Raw genomic sequence first — 1,285 nt, forward strand, 5'->3', positions numbered from 1 at the left:
CATAACTTTCAGAACTTACAGTCCTTATCCATTGTGTTCTTGGATGAAATGTTGAAATGTGCCGTCAATGTTCCCTCGCACGGCTTCTGCCTGAAGGATTGGAGACTCTCTCGCATCTACTGTTTGCCAAATGTTCATAAAAACAAAAGATTTCGATTGAAAATAAAGATGAAGCCCAGATTTCTCCCCAGTGATCCACTGCAGACCTCCTCCTCCTCCTCCTCCTCCACCTCCTCTCCTGGAGTCCTATCGTCAGGCAGACAAGCGTTAGTCATCAGCATCTCAACTCCCGTTTGAAGCCCAGTGTGGACTTGGGTGTATTTGTACAGGGCTGGGAGGTATTGACAAAATCAAATATCCCGTTTTTTATTTTCTGACGAATACTTTGATATGGATAATTTGACAATATTTTGCGGATGGGGTTGGATTGGTGCGTTCATAAGATATTTGCGCACTAAATGTGGATAGTATGATCAAGCAGGTGGATGCGTTGCTTAGAACAGCTGGAACATTCTACGAAGCTCAGAAAATGTCACGACATCAACATTTACGACATTTACACAATATCCCAATAACTCAGAACTCCAGAGCATCTCTAGTCTCACATCACAATCTGTCAATATTATATCAATATATTTCCCAGGCATCCTATTGTACGGTCACAGCAATTTGAAGGCAACCCCTGAAAGGCCAGAGCTGTGAGGAAGGCTCTCTTCCTGGGTGGTGCACACTGAGGGACTGTTCCTGAGCACCGCTCAAAAAAAAACCCCAACTCTTTCCACCGAGCAGCGTCCGCCCTCCAACTGAATTTGCCTTCCCTCCCTTTTGCTAGAAGCCGCCATTTGCATAATGGAAATGAGGCACGGCCTGCGAGGCGTGAAAAAGACCTTTCCCTCCTTCCGTGTGATAGTAACGCGCCGCCCGACTCCAAGCGCCACAGAGTTGAGTTCTGGGCGGAGAAAAGCGAGAGGGTTGAAAGTTGGGCGATGGAGCGGGGGAGAGAAGGGGAACGTTTGTGATGCGTCTCTCTCCCTCGGTTTGGAGAGAGACTTGACTTTCACTCAAGGAGACGCGACATCCAGAGCAGCTGCAGCTGACAGGCCGAGCAAGTGGAGAGTCCCATCCCAGCCAGGACTCTGCTCCTCCTCCTCCTCCTCCTCTTCCTCCTCTTCCTCCTCCTCCTCCTCCCCCTCCCTTTTCCTCTTCCTCCCCCTCCTCCTCCCCCTCCCTTTTCCTCTTCCTCCCCCTCCCCCTCCTCCTCTTCCTCCCCTTCCTCCTCCTCCTC

Source organism: Zeus faber (genome assembly GCF_960531495.2).
Source record: "Zeus faber genome assembly, chromosome: 14".
In the NCBI taxonomy this organism is placed as follows: domain Eukaryota; kingdom Metazoa; phylum Chordata; class Actinopteri; order Zeiformes; family Zeidae; genus Zeus; species Zeus faber.